At 43.7% G+C, this 20,401-nt stretch overlaps 1 protein-coding gene across 8 annotated transcripts in view; it reads left to right on the forward strand.

Annotated features, from left to right (window-relative positions):
• The first annotated feature begins 3,043 nt into the window (after positions 1-3,043).
• The window catches only part of LOC135055219 (syncytin-1-like), a 113,773-nt gene continuing 96,415 nt past the window's right edge, over positions 3,044-20,401 (forward strand). For all 8 annotated transcript variants that reach the window (XM_063959016.1, XM_063959017.1, XM_063959011.1 and 5 more), the window contains exon 1: positions 3,044-3,144. The gene's annotated coding sequence lies outside the window, so the exon portion shown is untranslated. The remainder of the gene's footprint in view (positions 3,145-20,401) is intronic.

A 20,401-nucleotide genomic window follows, 5' to 3' on the forward strand; every position in this document is an offset into this window, starting at 1 on the left:
GATGGGTCAGGTGTTTGTGTCGGCCACTTGGGTGGCTTAGCTTAGTCACACAGCTACCTCATTGCGCCTCTTTTTTTCTTTGCATCCTGTGCTGTTTGGGGACTATTTTTTTGAAGTGCCATCCTGCCTGACACTGCAGTGCCACTCCTAGATGGGCCAGGTGTTTGTGTCGGCCACTTGTGTCGCTTAGCTATCCAGCAACCTCGGTGCAAATTTTAGGACTAAAAATAATATTGTGAGGTGTGAGGTGTTCAGAATAGACTGAAAATGAGTGGAAATTATGGTTATTGAGGTTAATAATACTATGGGATCAAAATTACCCCCAAATTCTATGATTTAAGCTGTTTTTGAGGTTTTTTTTGTAAAAAAACACCCGAATCCAAAACACACCCGAATCCGACAAAAAATTTTCAAGGAGGTTTTGCCAAAACGCGTCCGAATCCAAAACACGGCCTCGGAACCGAATCCAAAACCAAAACCCGAAAAATTTCCGGTGCACATCACATATATATATATATATATATATATATACATACATTCTACAGCGGCACCCAGGGCATGAAAAAACGACATTAGAACAGATCAATGTTTCAAAGTTTTACTTCGTCCATGGGATATTAAAAATTACAAACAGCATACCTCACATAACCCAGACACCACACCACTTGTACTGCCACCGGAATGCAAGATCCGGAGTAAGGACGCCCTCTGATGACGTCCGCACCCATTCCCCACCGCAGCAGCTGTATTTAATATACAAAAAAATTGAGTGATGTCAAAACAAACATAAGACACGTTTGATCACACTGTTTCTAATGTGATAGTACCTTCTATGTATAATCGTAAACAATACAACAATTTGAGCATGGGTGAATTTGATGCATTACGTGATCTTTCATCCTATACTGATATTGTCATTTGTCCCACTGATAAGGGCGGGGCAATTGTAGAACAGGATCTTGAAGCATATAAATGTGAATTATTGAGTCAACTTGGTAACACTACTGTGTACAGAGAATTACTTGGAGAGCCTACTACTATGTACAGTACGAAACTCGGAGGTTGTTTGCTATGCTGTAAATGATGGGTTAATCTCTAGCGAATTGATGAAAGCTTTGATCCCTGAGCATCCGGTTGTGCCGGTTTTATACTCTCTTCCTAAAATTCATAAGTCTATGACTAGTCTCCAGGGACGCCCCATCATTGCAGCAAGAGGTGGTTTATTTCACCCATTATCCACTTATTTGGATGCCCTGTTACAGCCTTGTATTTTGAATCATCCCATATATCTCTTGGATACTACTATGTTTCTTAGAAGATTGAGTGAGATTGATGTGGTTTCTTTCGGAAGTAGATTATTCAGTATTGACATCACCAGTCTGTACACCGTCATTCCTAATGAAGAGGGACTGGCTGCAGTACGGAGACTGATAACTGGGAATTCCTTTTTTCATGGTCCAGAGATTGATTTGGTTATTAACCTTTTGGAAATGGTGCTTCAATGCAACTATTTTTTAGTCAATGATAAATTCTATTTACAGGTGTCTGGGTGTGTGATGGTGTCCAATGTGGCCCCATCATACGCTAATGCATATATATGATATCGGTTAAGCAGGACACCTTGTTTAATTATATACAGTAAGTTTCACTGATTACACCATGTTCCATACAAGGTATATAGATGATCTTTTCATACTATGGACTGGACCTGAGCATCTATTTGTGGATTTTATGGAGAGACACAATAGAAGTTATCATCCAGTAAAATTTACATAAATATAGATCTGTTTACTATAAATTCCATGGATGTCCAGGCAGCAATTGATGGGTGTAAATTGGTGACTTCACTATACAATTAGCCCACAAACAGGAACACATTCCTGCATGCTAACAGCTTTCACCCTGCCCCTTTAAAACATGGTCTTCCATATTATCAATTTTTAAGAACAGTGCATATTTGTAGTGATTATACAACTGCTGTAGGTCAAATTGATGTGATGATTCAAAAATTGTTACATCATGGTTATAAATTACAAACCTTATTGATGGCCAAAAACAAAGCTATATCTATCACTAGAGAGAGGTTGTTTTGTACAGAAAAACAATCCATTAACCACAAAGGTCTTCTTTGGGTAAAGCATTATAATACTATCAATGGAGAGATTACAAAAACTGCAAAACATCTATGGTCCATTGTAAATTCTGATAGAGATTTAAATCTAACTGGTACTAGAATCATGCTGCGTTATACACATGGTAAAAGCATCCATGATTGGGTCATGAGGACCGATACAGCAGAGTGAACAAAGTCACTACCTCACAGCTAAGAAAGAGTGTTTTCGCTGATTCAACTGTACTGCGTGTAGATCACTTACTACAGGTTCTCTTTTCTATCATCCTTTTACCGGAAATTTTATTAGATTAGACATAGAGTTACCTGTACTACTAAATTCATTATTTACCTCATAACTTGTCCCTGTGGACTTAATTATGTAGGTAAGGCAGACACCACATTACGTATTAGAATGGCAGCACATAGATCAGCCATCACAGCTGCCATCTATATGCTAGTGAGCAGCCTGTGGCTTGTCATTTTGCTAATGTGGGGCATGCAGTGCAGCAATTACATTATATGATTATTGATCATGTATCTGCAAATGTACAAGGTGGTGATCGATCATTAAAGCTTCTATGTTGTGAGACCCAGTGGACATTTCGGTTGAATGCCCCTGGTGGTCTAAATGAGAGTATTGCATTACATTGTTTTTTTATAAAGATTGTGTGGCTTTAAATATGTCCTTTTATAGTTTCCCTATGGTGGTCCTAAGATAGCCATAGTGTAATTTAATATAAGTGTTATAGGATCTATCTATGTGGATTACTGCTATGATATTAGTGTCTGTTGATAAATATTATTTGGTAATATTTCATATGTATCTGCTATATTGTTTTAATGGCGCTTTAGCATGAACTTACTGTATACAATGTATTAATTTGCCTGTCTCATGTTTTTTTGACATCACTCATTTTTTTTGTACAGCTGCTGAGGTGGAGGATGGGTGCGCACGTCATCTGTGGGTGTCCTTACTCCAGATCTTGCATTCTGGTGGCAGTACATGTGGTGTGGTGTCTGGGTTACTTAAGGTATGTTGTTTATAATTTTTGTTATCCTGAGGATGAAGTAAAACTTTGAAATGTTGATCTGTTCTTCCTGCCTCTTGTAAAGTTATTTTATGCCCTGGGCCTGGGTGCCGCTGTCGAATGTATGTATATTAGATTCCTTGCCATAGGATCTTAGGCAGGCACTGGGCTAAATCGATATATGCTTATGGGAGAGCTGCTTTGTAGACTAAATAAATATATATATATATATATATATATATTTATTCAAATTTGCAGTCCTGCAACTCTCATTTAAGAGTCATCTACAAATAGTTTTGCTGTATACAAACAGTCAGTCATTGCCCTCATTTTGCCTCTTTGTATTAATTGCATTAACAGTAAAGTTTAATCCTAAAATGCAGTAAAATTTAATAAAGTAAAATGATGTCCATTGGGATCCCTTTGTATTAAGAAATGCTGTATTTTTAGATTGCAAACCAGTGATAATCAATCATACTGTAGGATTTTATTCTCCAGTCTGTTGATTTAAAATATTTGAATTTTGCAATTAATTTCATACGGCTGCTTACTGTACTTGGTGTTGATGAGGGCAGATTATAATAAACTGCTTTTACATAAAATTAAAGCTATTTTAATGCTGTCATTAACTCTATGTGTAATTGATTTAGTGATTCCTAATTCAATCTTCTTGACAATTCTGGTATCTTTTTGCTATGATTCTGAAAATTGTTTTTAAGAAATGCTTGGGCTTTTCTTACCACCTCTGGGCTATACAGTGGCGTTGCAAGGTGGGTGTGGGGGGTGCGGCCCGCACCCGGGTGTAATGCCTGGAAGGAGTAACACCAAACTGTAGGCTTTTCCCCAGTGACAGGAGCCAGGTGCTGCAGTGTGAAAGTATGCTACAGCACCTGGCTCCTGTCATAGAAGAGGAGCCAACAGCACTGGAAGACAGTCTCCGGGGGCAGCCCAATACAGCCCTGAGTGACAATCCCGTGAGGCCACACACCTTTATTTGTGGCCATGCCCCCTTTTGCTGCAATCACACTCCCGGCGCACTGGGAAATTTAAGGTGCACACCGGGTTTCACCACAACCGGTGACACCACTGGGGCTGTATACTGTAAATTTGGACTCCAGGAAAAAAAGTTTTCTGACTTCTAAGTGTTGAGTAAAGTATGTGTAACACCTCAGGGGTTGGCAGGTGTTTCTGTGGTTGGAAGAGGTGTTCGATGGCTATGTGATGGACCCTTTCCCTAAGATGTTTTCCCCGTACCTTGTTCATTGTATGTGGTTCGTAGAGGTAGGACAGATTGATACGCAAGCAGAGAGTTCAAGGACAGTAATCTTCTTAGGTCATTTTCTTTATTCTGCTGCAATTCTGAATAGAAGGTGGTTATTGGATGTATGGCAAAAAATAGACAATCACAATATAACAATTGCAGTAGACAATCACATTGAAGAGTAAAATCACCTTAGATGATGTTATGAAAACAATGTTTACTTACAGCTCACGATATACACTGGACAACTCAATAATTAAAAATTCAATCAATCTAAACACAGATACAGACATATTCTGAAAGATAATGCTGCAAAAAAGATAATAATGAAGAAGATGATTAAGAAAATCATTTGCACAAATAACAATCACTATTTCTCTAAATGTCCCTAAATGAAAAGTCCCAATCGCCATAGGCAATATATGTTGGAGCTCAAGATCTTACAGCGCCACAGTATTGGAATGGGGTATGTAGTTTCACTGTACTTGTTGCACAAGGGTTTAACACTTGCTCAAAGAACTGTAGATCCTGGGTCTAAACACCTGACCTGACTCAGAGAACAAATGTTTCTGTGTCTGTATCCAGGCAATAAATGTTTTTTATCCAAGGTATTACCCCTTTTATACCGTCTGATGCGGGTCGCACCCAGGAGCCTGACACATGTGCTTTCTGGATGTGACCCACCTCAGGCCCCTCTCCACCGCTGTTTCATATTGCCTGGGTTGGTGACGTCATTGGTGACACAATAGGGTCGACGCTTAGAGATCATATGGTCTCTAAGCGCTGCCCATCCACACAAAGTGAACGGGAAATGGGTCACATCGACCTGGCTTTCCATTTACATAGCACAGTGAGCCGGTTGAACACGTGTTTAAACACTGCTTGCTACCCAAGCTGGAATACTGGGTCGCTCAACCCGGATCATTCCAACTGGGCCCTTTTACACTGCACAGCAACATGGGTTATGCTCGCTCATGTGCAATAACCCGTGTTCAAAGCTGGTGGTGTAAAAGTAGTATAATATATGTCTTTATATTACTCATCAAACTGTAGATGTCTATATATACTAATCCTCAAAAGAATAATTGTCTTTATGCTGCTCAGCACGGTATTCAAATAAGAGTCACGCTGTGTAATTGTTGGTATTAAGCCTGGCAGCCTTCCCTCTACATACAATTGTGGGGTGTTGTGTATGTGACAAATAAAATGAGGTTCAGCACTCACCCTCATGCAGTCCATTATAAACAGTCTATGTAACTCACTCAGGTTCTCCCGGTTGCTCCTTGACTGATACTTGTCACCACTTAACGAGTTCAAGCCTTTTTAAGATGGGCACAGCATCCGCACCTCTGTTCAGGACTGGAGGTATCTGGCCCCGGGCTGTGGCATCCCATGCCTGTTCTCCCAGCTCTCACAAATTCATGGAAGCACCTTGCTGTCTTTACTCTGCAGTGCAGCTCTCCACTGCCATGCGTGACCACCCAACTCTCTCCAGTTACAACCATTCTGCTCCACTCCACTTGAACATGTCTGCCTCCCACAATAACTTCCTTCCAACACTTGTGTCACCGCCCTCCGCTTGTGCATCACCACTCTGGTCCAATGGGATCCTACCACCTCATAATTCAGGAAATGTGACCTTTCTCTAGTCCATTCCTTAAACCCCGCTGTGCCAACCAAATGGATTCACAGGTAGTCACACTGTCAGTGACTATTTAAAGGGGCATACGGGTTTCACTCTGGGGTGCCACATATTACATCAAGCATAAGCTAAGCTCTGGGCTACATTATGGGTTGTTATTGCTGTCTGTGGTGCAACTCCCTGAAGCAACAGAGGTATTCACTTCTGGGTATCAGGTATCAGGAGGTGAAGGGACCTCTAGAATGCAAAGGCCCGCAATTTAGGGCACACAGCATTTCTAGTCTGGGTTATAGGCTGCATTGAAGCTATGTGCAGCTATTTATTCTGTGCTTCCTCACCCCCTGCAACACTTCAACTCTGGGGGGAGGTGGCAGGCAGGTGTCTCAGATGAAACCTTAACTTTATTGCAGTGTAAAAATAAAGCAGCCAGTATTTACCCTGCATAGCAACAAAATAACCCACCCAAATCTAACTCTATGTGCAAATGTTATATCTGGCCCACCTGCAGTGCACATGGCTTTGCCCAACTGCTAACAAATATGCTGCTGCAATCAAATCTGAATTACCCCCATGGTTTTGCCCATCTGCTAAATAATTTGATGCTACGATCAGGTCTGAATTAGGCCCATCAAACAGTGTTGAAGATAAATACTTCAATCTATCACAAAAAATGCAGTTTGTGTATATATATTTATATATATATATATATATATAGAAGCAATGTACGGCGGCACTCAGAAGAATAAACAGGTAAAGCAGAGTAGTATACAACGTTTCGGAGCTTTAATGTCCCTCCGTCATCAGGTATACCTGATGACGGAGGGACATTAAAGCTCCGAAACGTTGTATACTACTCTGCTTTACCTGTTTATTCTTCTGAGTGCCGCCGTACATTGCTTCTATTATTTGGACCTGCTGAGGTACCTAGGAAGGCACCGGGACATTTGTTTGTTTATTGGGAGTGCTGCCCGAACGACGTCTATATATATATATATATATATATATATATATAGACAAAGTATCCTTCCCAACCTGTGGCTCAGGTATTATGCGGCGAAGGAAACAGGCGGCACTCCAAGGACTTGTGTAGAAACTTGTTTTTGTATTCAAAGCATAGTGAAAGAAACAAAACAAAAATACAGGTATCTTACAACGTTTCAAGGCATGATAGCCTTTTCATCAGGTAAGTGACCCTGGTGCTGTGAAGAAAAGCAAAAAACGAACCAAACTAAACCCAGAAACACTCACCTGTTAAATAGCGTGCAGAGGAGAAGCGAGGTGTTCCCGGCGTCTGTAACCAGGACTTCCGGGTGAGTCACGTGAGCGGCTCCCTGATGACGTATGTGTTGCCAAGCAACGTGTCCGTGATTAGGCAGGCGCCGGGGAAGCCTGTCAGTGAAAAGCAAAACAGAGTGAAAGGGCATGTGAAACACATGCAATAACGTTACTGTAAAAAGCTGGTGGAAGTGAAAGCACTGCTGTGTATTAAAATGAATTAAAAAGATATTTAAAAGACACTGTTCAAAAGCTGTTAAGCAAGAAGCATGCAATTGTGCAAATACAAGTGAAGACACATGGTACATAAGCATATAAACATATTGTAACTGCAAATCTCATGTATAGGAGAAGTACTTATTTGTTTAAATTAATTATTTAAATTAACATGGGCACTGTGCCCTGGCTGTCGTCTGTCTCCAAGTGGTGCAAAACAACAGGAACAAAAGGAGGGGAAGGGGGGGGGGGGAAGGGGGGAAAGAAAGGGGGAAGGGGAAAGGAAAGAAGGGAAAAAGGGGGGAAAGGGGGAAAGGAAGAGGTAAGAAAGGAAAATGCTAGGAGAAGAGGAAAAAAAGGAGGGGATAGGGGAAAAGGGGAGAGGGGGGAGGAAGAGAAAGGGACAAGGAAATATATATAATCAACGACTATGAGCATTAAAAAAGGGGGGACAGAGCTACTGTTATATGAGGAAGTTTTTTGGGAGGACCCGGTGGTGTGTCCCTCATGATAGGAATATATTCCAAGTGAATTTCTCATTGAGGCCCTTAGGTGATAGTGCATCTAGAAGAAAAATCCATTTCGATTCACATTTGGATAAGGCCCGCTGTCTATCACCTCCTCTTGCTGGAACCGGGATATGGTCAATAATTTTATATCGGAGGCTGGACAGAGGATGGCCACATACTTTGAAATGGCGAGCCACTGGTTGGTCGATCTGTTTACCCTCCAGGGATGCTTTTATGGCTGATCGATGAAGTGCCTGGGTTTAGTTTGGTTCGTTTTTTGCTTTTCTTCACAGCACCAGGGTCACTTACCTGATGAAAAGGCTATCATGCCTTGAAACGTTGTAAGATACCTGTATTTTATTTTTATTTTTTTTCACTATGCTTTGAATACAAAAACAAGTTTCTACACAAGTCCTTGAAATGCCGCCTGTTTCCTTCGCCGCATAATACCTGAGCCACAGGTTGGGAAGGATACTTTGTCCATATTATCATTTGGAGGGCACCCAGGCAATTTTTTCCGTTATCAGAGTGCCGGATGTTTTTTCTTGTATATATATATATATATATTTACATACAGTGTTGGACTGGGACATGAAGGGCCCACAGGGGGATTGTGGTGATAGGGCCCATGCTTAGGAGTGTGGCCAGACACAATGTTGGACTGGGGCATGAAGGGCCCACTGGGGAAATTTGGTGGTAGGGGCCCATGCTTAGAGGCTTGGCTAACCATTAGTGCATTGCCTGGACCCTTCATAAATATATAGTAAATACTGCTAGTGCATGCATGATATTGTACCAGTCTAATAACAGCAATGCATTGTAGAAACTTCAACATAGCCCTGTGCATTATAATGTAACATAAGCATAATTTATAATTTAATTGCACAATCTGGAACCTGATCCTTAGAGCAAAGATTGGGACCTCAGACAGTGGGGCCCATCAGGGGTTTCCCCTACACCCCTGTGGGCCAGTCCAGCCCTGTATATAGATACTGTATATACATTGTGTGTATTTACTCTGCTTCTCTGCACATCTCAAAAACAATGTCAAAATAATCACTAGTCTGTATGTCTTTGTGTGATAGGGAATTTAAACTTAAAACTCCAAGTGGCAAGAATAGGTCTCTATCATTCTCTATGGTGGCACTCTACAAATAATTGAATAATAATATTCATAATAGTAATAGTAATTAAAGCAAACCAAAGGCAGGTGTACAGAAAGATCGCTGACTGCACTTAAATGTCACCAAAGCGACATAAACCTCCTGGCTGTGGCTGAAATACAGCATTTTAATAGCCTGGCAAGTGAGGGGTTAACTTTTTAGTTTGGGAGGAATTGCATTATGGCTGTAGATGGTTGTCGATTAGAGGAGTTAGAGTATCAGGAGCCATAGGGATCATGAGAGGGGATGTTGTATTAACTTCAGCCTCCTTGCCAAGAAGCTTTTGTGAGGTAAGGTGCCCACATTTTGTGTGCACTACTTACTAATCAAATTTTGTGTATTCATTTCTTTCTTCTCTAATCCTTATACTTTCTATTTCGTTTTACCTACTTCTACTGCATTTTGTTACTTTCCTTTCACTTTAACATCTTTTGTCTGCTCTGCCATGTCGCGGCCCAGGCGTGCAGCGGGGATCCTAGTTCGGTATGCGGAGGCCTCCGGCATGTAGGCTTCACAGAAGGAGAGCATCAGCTCACGCTCTCAGGGGCGCCTGGCGCAGCAGCTGCCTGTGGCGGGCAGGGCAGGCTTAACAGCTTCTGTGGCATCTCTAGTTGGCCGGCAGAGGTCACGCTCCGGTACGCGCCATTGAGCGGTTCCCATCCAGGGTCCAGGTGTTGTAGACGCAGTGGATCTGGAGGCCGCCGGCAGCGCGCGGCCCCTCGCGGTACTGCCGTGGTCCTCAACACTCACTGAGTACCCGGCGGTGGGGAGGCTGGAGCTGTCGGCCCCCACGTGGCAAGGTGGCATGCTAAGCTGACTATGGATGCAGTTTCAGATATAGCCGCACCTGTAGTTACTCGGTGGGCGGGGGATTATGGTGGTGCTCCTACTGGGGTAGAGTTGCTCCTGGTGAGGCTGTGGCATTGTCCCCGGTTACCACTAGGTGCAGGGCGAGTGGCGGCAGGAACATCGCAGCAGGTGGGGATCTACCTGCTGATGGGGAGCTTGGGGGCTATAGTCCTTAATGCAAGGGGCTGGAGAGCCGCCAGGCGGCGCAGCCATTTTGCAGCAGTAGAGACATTTACGGTGGTGCTTGACTATTCTTATGGGATGGCTGTTGATAGTGGTGGGAGTGCGACATCGTCGTCGCCACATAGCTCTTTTCAAGGTGGGCATACACGGAGGTCTGGAGGCCGCCCGTTACAACAGCCGTTCAATGGGGGTAATTTCAAGTTGATCGCAGCAGGATTTTTGTTAGCAGTTGGGCATAACCATGTGCACTGCAGAGGAGGCAGATATAACATGTGCAGAGAGAGTTAGATTTGGGTGGGTTATTTTGTTTCTGTGCAGGGTAAATGCTGGCTGCTTTATTTTTACACTGCAAATTAGAATGCAGATTGAACACACCCCACCCAAATCTATCTCTCTCTGCACATGTTAAATCTGCATCCCCTGCAGTGCACATGGTTTTGCCCAACTGCTAACAAAATTCTTGCTGCGATCAACTTGGAGTTACCCCCAATGTGTACAGAGTGCGCGGAGTGCCTATGTCATCGCAATTTGACATTAGTTCATTAACATCTGTGTGCGCAGTGTGTGGTGTCCGCTGTAGTTCCCTTATTTACCACCGGGATGGGCAGCTTACATTATGGTGGACGCGTGTGCGTCAGCTGCGTCCATTTCACAGGCGCTTGTTCCGGCCTTGTCGGCTTACTTAGGGGCTAGAGGTTCAGGAGACAATGTAACTGCTGCTGTTGTGGGAGACATGTCTTCTTTATTCTTGTTACCATAGAATCCAGTCACTATGGACTGTCATTGTCGTCACAGGGGATCCAGAAGTGGTGCGTCAGGGGGCGGAGAGCCTTCCAGCAATGCCGGTGAATCTTCATCAGATCTGGATTGGTGTGATACACAAATTAACTATATATCTGTTTCAGGGGAGAGCTCAGCTAGGTCAACAGATACTACTTGGACTTCCAAAAGGAGGTCTGGAGGCCACAGAAAGGGTAAACACAGGCGTAGGTCAGCGCATAGTTCTTTGGGGTCCATGTAATCTTCCTTGTCGTCTTTCTCGTAGGACAAGGAGCGAAGATCTCGTAGGAAGCTCAGGCATGGCCGTAAATCTTCCGGTTCAGACTCGTCTATTGTGCAGGTGGAATCTGACACAGTTCGTTGTGGGAATATGGCTGTGCTGCATGGCTACTTCTCAGGGTGTGAGATAGGATACAGAGGGGGGCGATACATTAACATCTTTGCACTAACCAGTACTGCAAAAAAGGGTGGCCTCTGTTGCAAGAAAGAAGGTGGTTGCCACTGAGGTTAATTGTAGGTCATATCGTGCGTGGATACGAGGCATGCTATCTTGAATCATGCCTGATGAACATATGAATGTGGTATGGTACCAGTACCTCATTCATAATTTGTTCACTTCATACAAAGGTTTTGCATGGCGTACTTACAATGAAGAGTTTCGTCATAAGCAACATGGCAGAGACGTTATGGATTTCGGTTGAGCTTTACACCAAGGTTACCCAAGCAAGTGGTATGGTTGTTGAAACCGACTCATCTAAGCCTGTTGATAGGGGAGGTACCGTGCCTCCTCAAAAAGGATCTGGTCGCTCCTAATCCACCAAGCCGGGGCATGGTAAATGCTTTGGTTTTAACAACGGGCAGTGTACCTTGGGTCCCAGATGTAGATTTTAACATTCCTGCATTAGGGGGGTAATTCAGACCTGATCGCTGGCTAGAGTTTTTTGCAGCACTGCGATCAGGTCAAAACTGCGCATGCGTATGTACCGCAATGCGCATGCACATCACTCAGGTACAAAGCGTACTGACGGTCAGCGATGAGTTTGTGCGAAGAATCCATTCACACGGGCGACAGGAAGAAGCCGTTTCTGGGTGTCAACTGACTGTTTCCTGGGAGTGGTTGGAAAAATGCATGCGTGTCCAAGCGTTTGCAGGAATGGGTTTCTAACATCAATTCTGGTCCCGGACAAGCTGAAGTGATCGCAGTGGCTGAGAAAGTCCTGGGCTACTCAGAGACTGCACAAGATCTCTTTGTACAGCTTTGCTACACATGCGGCAGTGCAAAAAAACCCTAGTGAGCAATCAGGTCTGAATTAGGCCCAAGATGTGGTGGTTTGCAAAGACAGCGGGGGGAGTGGGTGGCACAACGCTGCGGTCCCATGGCACCCATGGTTAGTTAAGGACCCTTCCCCATTCAAACTTGGTGCATTGTTACCTTGGCTGGATAATTATCTGCTTAGGACTGATAACGCAATTTTGAGGAGGGGTTTTGCAGTTGATTTTTCTTTAGTGCAGCATGACCAGGTGCGTAATCTATGTTCCGCCAATGAATTCCCAATAGCAGTTAAGGAGAAAATAATGGTGGAGGTTAACTTGGGAAGGATGATTGGTCCTTTTTTGGAGCCTCCTCTTCCCAATTTGGTGCTGTCACCTGTAGATTTGGTACCCAAGAAGTGGTAGGCAACCCTACAGCTGTTTACAGTTTGGTATCCCCATTGTGCATGATAAGACAGAGGGCCCTGTAACTGCTTTGGTTTATCTAGGTATCGAGATAGACACAGTAGCAGGGATATGTAGTCTGCCAAATGACAAGGTCGCTAAGTTGTGGGATGGTATCTAGCTGGCGCTAGCAGCCGGTAAGATGATGCTAAAGCCGGCGCAGTCTCTGTTAGGGTTGTTTAATTTTGCCTTTTGTGTTATATCGATGGATACGGTTTTCTGCAGGAAACTAGAGAGAGCGACCATGGCCTGTGGCGCTCTCATCATTATTTATGTTTGTACGCAGAAAGTTCATGGATCCTGCTGGGGCATTGGGATTTGGTGCCTATTTCGCAGGAAAATGGGGTGCTGCCTTATGGCCTTTAGCCTGGTTTGAAGAAGAGTTGACTGGGAATTTTTCCCATTATGGTCACTTTGGAATTATGGTGTGGATTGCTGAGGAACCGCAATGTCATTTTCTGGTGTGACAATTTTTTTTCGCCTTAAATCATCAACAGTCCACCTCCCTTCCCGTTCTTAGATTGCTAGCACAGATTGTATTGCGTTGTCTAGAATGCAATATTTCTCTAAGTGCGGAACACATACCAGGGGTTTATAATGAGATAGCTGATGCACTGTCTCATTTTGACTGCCCGCGTTTCTGTTGGGTAGCGCCTTGCACTGATGCAGCTGGTTGTAAGTGTCCCTCTTATGACTGGCAGGTTATCCAGCCGACTTGGTGGGTTCAGCTCATCGAGCTTTGACGCCAGCTACACTCACTGCTTACATGGCCACGTGGGATCGCTGGAGTTGGTTTTTGCTAGAGCAGCAGAACAGAGGTAAGAGTAGGTCTCATTTACTCCTTGCCTTTTTGTGGCATTGCTATGTGTTAGTTAAGTCGTGGTCCTATGTCATCAAGATGCTTGCTGCTTTGTCATACTTTTTCGTATGCTGGGGGAAAGGGACGTTACTAAGTCCTTTTTCTTGTCGCATATACTGAAAGGTTGGGCTAGAGTTTCCCCTACCATTCCTGACACAAGATACCCTGTTGATGGTTTTTTGTTACGGACATTGACAGGTTTGCAACAAGTATGCTCGTCTAGATACAAGTGCATCTTGTTTACCATGGCCTTTCTCATGGCTTATCATGGGGCGTTCAGGGTTGGCGAGCTAATGGCCGCTTCTAGGACCACTATTTCGCCGATGCTGGCCTCCTATGTTGTCGTTCGTACTGACGGTGTGTGGTGCAGAGTGCAGCGATCCAAGACTGACATGGTGGACAGGGGGCGGTGGGTCCTGGGTCATTGCTTTGATCACTGCATCTGTCCAGTGGTCTCGGCGATGAGCTATTGGAAGCTGCATCCTTGTTTGTCCGGTGGCTGGTTGATTCACATGGCTGGGTCGCCAGTCACTCGTTACCAGTTTAGTTGGCTTTTGAGACGATGCATTCTGTACTTGGGTCTTTCTCCAGATGACTATGGCACTCATTCGTTCTGTATCGGTGCTGCTGCAGCGGGGTGGTTCATGGGTGGGGTGGTTCAGTGCCATGGGTGACATCCTGGCACTGGTTAGGTGGAGGTCTGGTGCGTATAAATGTTACATCAGACTTTCAGCTCTTGGTGTACCCCCTTGAGGATTTAGCCACTCGTCGCTCATCGGGAGCTTTGAGGAACTTTTTGTGTGCTAATTATGGTTTTTACCAGCTGACAGAAGTTTTGTGTTTTTTGCCTCAAGTCAAGCTGGGTGATCCAAATTCCCCCCCCCCTCACCCCCCACCACCACCACCACCACATCAGGTTTCGGTTACATCATTTTTTCAGGTTTATTTGCTACAATACAAAACTTTAATAATTATTTTTCTACCAATTTCTATTACAGGTTGCAGTTAGATCCGCAATGTATATGGGTCGTTGGGCACTCATACATTCTTTGGTCCTCCAGGTCCCTGTTAGTTGAAGATTACGTTATGTACCCTGAGTTGAAGTTGGTTAGATGGGTTGGTCATAGGGGGTCTCCGTTCGGAGAATTTCAGAGAGGTGTTGGTTAGGGCTGAAGCTTCTTTTGGTTACCCTTTTTTCATTATTGTGCATTTAGGCAGAAATGACCTGACCGCTATATCCTCTATGGATTTAAGGTGTGCGAACTACCGGCATTTGCTACAGTTGATGCAAGACTGCCCGTTTGATGCCATGAGACCAGGTGCGATTGTCCTAGTCCTACAGAGGGTTAGTGCAGTGGTGGGCAGGGCTGTCCTGAATCAGGGAGGCTTTGTCATTGACCACGCAGTGATCTCCTATTGGGAAGGCCGGTGGTGCATTTGTCAGAGGCCCGACAGGGCCATCTACCTGGAGGTTTTGATGCAAGGTCTGTGTTTCCAGTGAGTTTTTGCTGATAGTTTATTTTTCCTGCAGTTTGTTATAGTTTCAGGTTCAGGTTTGAGCTATGGCGGTGCTGGTTCTTAGGGAACCTGGCAGTTGGCCGGGTTCAGAACGGCCAGTTAATATCTGTTTGGTTTAGTGAATTTTTCCCTGAGGGAAAGCTCCTTTTGAAGAAAGTGGTTAGAGTCTGTGTTAGTTTTTTCCTCTAGGGACATCACCGGACCAGGTGGGTCCCTATGTACACTTTAGTGAGCTGTCCCTTAAGTTGAATAAGTAGGACAGTTGGTCCAAGTTTTTGTTTGGTGATCCCCATTATTGCAGGGAGAATAGCTCGGCAACTATGAGTTGCAGATAGAGTTATGGAGTTGGGGATGTAGGCAGTAGGCCCATCCTGCTGCTTAAGGGCAGGAGGCCTTGAAGAAATTCTTAATTTTAATTTTTTTAATTTTTATATATTCTGCTTTATAGTTCAATGTTTTATGCAACCGTTCTTCTCCCCGTCACCATAGTTAGAGGAGGGATTTTTTTATATTACTTTTCATTTTAGATTTAACTAGGCCTTCCTCACAAAATAAATAAGCTGACCCCTTTCACCGCATTTTCAGTTGTCTGTGTCATCATTTTAGTATTAAGAGGATATGAATGATGTATGGATGCTATCTGGTGTGGAGAGTGTATACCGGAGAACTAGAGCAAAACTTTAGTCATTGCTCCTGATATTGCCCCACTATTTATATTTGTGCAGTGCTTACATATGCTGGATAGGTGCGCAGATACTTATATTATTCATTCTGAAATTATTTTACTGATTTCTTCCTGTTTCTGGTACTAGTTATAAGAATTTAAAATTAGACAGAAAAAAAGGTGCCAGTACTGCATACCCCTGACCACCACCACAAAAAGATCTACATGTATAGGACACAAATAGTTTTCTTATACTACTTGCTTTCATTGTTTTCTGAGATTACCCCCCTCCTCCTTGTCTCCTCTCTGTCCATCCATATTTCCTGACTACACTTAATGCTTTTTCTCCTTATTAGTTATTTTCCCTATTGGTCTCCTGTTTACCCCCTATGATTATCCACCTTACCTTCTGTGTTCAGGGTTGCCAACTAAGCACATTAATTACTGATACATCTAAATTACACAGGTTCTCCCGCTGATATGATTCCAACTGTGCTTTACTTGAATTTAATTACTTGCACAATCTGTGTAACTTATATACCAGTAATTAGAGTAGAGATGGCAGTGCTCCTTGTGTATCTTTCTCCAGTTCTACCCCCACCCTCCCTATTCCCAATTTCCCATGTCAGATTCTTGTTCACTTATTCCTCTGTAGTGACCACAGATGCTCCGGTGTTATGCAAGTGTTCATTATTTCTTTCTATTCATGCATTCTCATGGTAATTCTGTGCCACGATATCAATGCACAGCGCTCCCAAGACAATACCCCATAAAACTGTTAAACATGCCTGCAAGCCCTTTTAAGCCTTCTGTGGTCATGAAGAGGACAACACAGTCCTCAATCTGCACTGCAGGGTCTCATAGCAGATAGCATGAGACCATGGCTGCTATGACTTGTTGTTACACAACTGTTTAAGTATACCCCTAGACTACCTCTTAACATGATTTCATCAAAATTAAATAGTTTCTCAATTATTTTAAATACAACTAAGAAAAACTTTTTGTGGGAGCAGAGGTGTGGAAGATTGTCTCGAAAAAGACTTTTGCTTGATTACACCTGCCTTTTATTCAACCAATTAAATTTAGGGGCCAAACTGCTTCATAAAATATTTAAGTTGTTATGCTGTCAGAAAAAGCTTTTATGCGTTTATTCCACGTTCCTCTTTCAGTCGATAATTCAAAAGACTGCAAATCAATTAGGCTATTTCTGGCGTCACTTTACCTGCAATGTTTTATTTTTTTATACGTCATTTGGATTAAATATATATATATAAAAAGAGATGGCATATGTTTAAAAACAGCTTAAAACAAAACTGCTTTTAGCTAACATTATCTGCACTATCCTAGTACATTTAAGCTAGTAATTTTGGTACTAGCTGCCAACTGTATTCTCAATATTTGAGGCATAAATGTGGTAGACAACACACACTCAGCATAAACTTTTCATGACCATTCATTTAAGCTAAACCTTTGTCAAACTCAACACTCAACTCTTGCCTCTATGCACAGATGGAGTATTTAGTATTTTAGTTTATAAGTAAAAACCTTGAAAGTGTTATAAAGCAGTTATTTTATATAGTGCTAAGGGCAATCTGGTGATAATAAAATGTGCTTTGAGAGCAAATTCGGGGAACTGATTGATTTAGAAGAGATCAAGGAAATTAAACATCAAGGCTGGGGGGCTGGCCTGGATGTATCATGGGGGTAATTCCAAGTTGATCGCAGCAGGAAATTTTTTAGCAGTTGGGCAAAACCATGTGCACTGCAGGGGAGGCAGATATAACATGTGCAGAGAGAGTTAGATTTGGGTGGGTTATTTTGTTTCTGTGCAGGGTAAATACTGGCTGCTTTATTTTTACACTGCAATTTAGATTGCAGATTGAACACACCACACCCAAATCTAACTCTCTCTGCACATGTTATATCTGTCCCCCCTGCAGTGCACATGGTTTTGCCCAACTGCTAAAAAATTTCCTGCTGCGATCAACTTGGAATTACCCCCTATATGTCAGAATCTGACCTATTATTTAAAAGGGAGTGTCCCCATTCTTGGTATTTAAGGACAGGGCAGGCCAAAACCTCTTTTGTTCCTGTCTTCAAGAATAGAAAAGTGACTGCTAGTGTTTGCACTGTATTGGAATTAGAGATGAGCGGGTTCGGTTCTCAGAGTTCCGAACCCTACCGGACTTTGCCTTCCGAGTCCGGATCCGAGCCAGGCTCGGATTTTCCCTCTTGACTCGGAAACCTGAACGCGGCAAAACGTCATCATCCCACTGTCGCATTCTCGCTGGATTTGGATTCCATATAAGGAGCCGCGCATCCCCACCATTTTCACTCCAGTCTCGGAGAGTGTATAGAGAGGACGTGTCCTCAGTGTTCAGAGTCTGTGTGTTGGGGCGGGAAAGTGGGGTGGCAAGTGTTGTGCTGCTCAGTCCAGTCCAGTGTAGTCAGTGTATTGTGCTGTATCAGTCCAGCCATTCACAGTGTTGGTGTTCTCTGCTGCCATATATCCAGTGTAGCTGTATAAAGTGGTGCTGTGTTGTGCAAACCAGTGGTAGTGTCCTGTGTCATCAGTAATTCCAGTGACGATATACGCTGCTGCTATATATCAACTGCTGCAGTATAACAATTATAACAACCTGTTGGGCTGCATCAGTCCAGTGGTAGTGTCCTGTGTCATCAGTAATTCCAGTGACGATATACGCTGCTGCTATATATCCACTGCTGCAGTATAACAATTAAAACAACCTGTTTGTCTGTATCAGACCAGTGGTAGTGTCCTGTCTCATCAGTAATTCCAGTGACGATATACGCTACTGATATATATCCACTGCTGCAGTATAACAATTATAACAACCTGTTGGGCTGCCACAGACCAGTGGTAGTGTCCTGTGTCATCAGTAATTCCAATCATTCCTGTGACGCATATTGTCTCATATAACTCCCAAAAAATAATGGAGAATAAAAATGTTGAGGAGAAAATAGGGAAAGATCAAGAAGAACCACTTCCTCCTAGTGCTGAAGCTGCTGCCACTAGCCATGCCATAGACGATGAAATGCTATCAACGTCGTCTGCCAAGGCCAATGCCCAATGGGATAGTAGAGGGCGTGTAAAATTCAAAAAGCCAAAGTTCAGTAAAGAGAACCAAAAAAAAATTTAAATCATCTGAGGAGAAACATAAACTTGCCAATATGTCATTTACGACACGGAGTGGCAAGGAATGGCTGAGGCCCCGGCCTATGTTCATGACTAGTGGTTCAGCTTCACATGACGATGGAAGCCCTCATCCTCCCGCTAGAAAAAATAAAAGCGTTAAGCTGGAAAGAGCACAGAAAAGAACTGTGCGATCTGAGATGGTATGACAAATCCCCAAGGATAGTCCAAGTGTGTCAGCGGTTGCGATGCCTGACCTTCCCAACACTGGATGGAAGAGGTGGCTCCTTCCACCATTTGCATGCCCCCTGCAAGTGCTGGAAGGAGCACCCACAGTCTAGTTCCTGATATTCAAATTAAAGATGTCACTGTTGAAGTACACCAGGATGAGGATATGGGTGTTGCTGGCGCTGAGGAGGAAGTTGACGATGAGGATTCTGATGGTGATGTGGTTTGTTTAAGTCAGGCACCGGGGGAGACACCTGTTGTCCTTGGGACGAAGAAGCCCATTGTGATGCCTGGGCAAACTACCAAAAAAGCCACCTCTTTGGTGTGGAATTATTTCTCCACAAATCCGGACAACAGGTGTCAAGCCATCTGTTGCCTCTCTCAATCTGTAATAAGTAGGGGTAAGGATGTTAACCACCTAGGAACATCCTCCCTTATACGTCACCTGCTGCACATTCATCAGAAGTCGCTGTCAAGTTGTGAAACTTTGGGTAAGAGCGTAAGCAGTCCACTGACACCTAAATCCCTTCTCCCTCCTGTACCCAAGCTCCTGCAAGCAACACCACCAACTCTCTCAACGTCAACTTCCTCCTCAGTCATGAACATCCGTAGTCCTGCAGGCCATGTCACCTTCAAGACTGAGGAGTCCTCTCCTAACTGGGATTCCTCCGTAGGATCCTTGAGTGTTATGCCTGCTGCTGTTGCTGCCGCTGCTGTTGTTGCTGCTGGGAGTGGATCGTCATCCCTGAGGGGAAGTCGGAAGACCACTTGTACTACTTCCAGTAAGCAATTGACTGTCCAACCGTCCTTTGTGAGGAAGATTAAATATGAAAGCAGTCATCCTTTTGCAAAGCGGATAACTGAGGCCTTGACAGTTGACAGCTATGTTGGTGTTAGAGGTGCGTCCGATATCCACCATTAGTTCAGAGTCACTTAAAGATTTGTTTGAGGTACTGTGTCCCCGGTATCAAATCCCATCTAGGTTCCACTTCTCTAGGCAGGCGATACTGAGAATGTACATAGACGTCAGAAAAACAGTCACCAGTGTCCTAAAAAATGCGGTTGTATCCAGTGTCCACTTAACCACGGACATGTGGACAAGAGGAACAGGGCAGACTAAGGACTATATGACTGTAACAGCCCACCGGGTAGATGTATGGCCCCCCGCAGCGGCACCAGTAGCAGCATCTTGCAAACGCCAACTCGTTCCTAGGCAGGCTACGCTATGTATCACCGCTTTCCA

Source organism: Pseudophryne corroboree, chromosome 3 (assembly GCF_028390025.1).
Source record: "Pseudophryne corroboree isolate aPseCor3 chromosome 3, aPseCor3.hap2, whole genome shotgun sequence".
In the NCBI taxonomy this organism is placed as follows: domain Eukaryota; kingdom Metazoa; phylum Chordata; class Amphibia; order Anura; family Myobatrachidae; genus Pseudophryne; species Pseudophryne corroboree.